The sequence below is a fragment of the Penaeus monodon genome, chromosome 24, assembly GCF_015228065.2.
Source record: "Penaeus monodon isolate SGIC_2016 chromosome 24, NSTDA_Pmon_1, whole genome shotgun sequence".
In the NCBI taxonomy this organism is placed as follows: Eukaryota; Metazoa; Arthropoda; class Malacostraca; order Decapoda; family Penaeidae; genus Penaeus; species Penaeus monodon.
Window position 1 is genome coordinate 35891859 of NC_051409.1, and position 364 is coordinate 35892222.

The window sequence follows — 364 nt, forward strand, 5'->3', positions numbered from 1 at the left end:
TACTTATTGATTCATTCATCCGCTTCTACTGATTTGTCAATTTATCCATTTATCATTCCCTACTTATTTTCTTATTTCTAATCCGAACACTTTCGAGTGCGTCATGAGAAACGGACACTTCAAATATACTGTTGATAAAAAAATATATATCACTAAATTCACATGTTTTTTTTCTCACACGCTCATGTGTTTCAATACATAATTTCAGATCAAAATAGAACCAACTAATAATCTGGTAAAAACCCACCTGAAATATAAAGGGAAATAGAACAAGGTTGTCACGTAGAGGATGATAGTAGAGAGGGTAATGATAATGGTAATCGTAATGATGCTAATTTTCGAATAACCATATGTGCGATGTTTA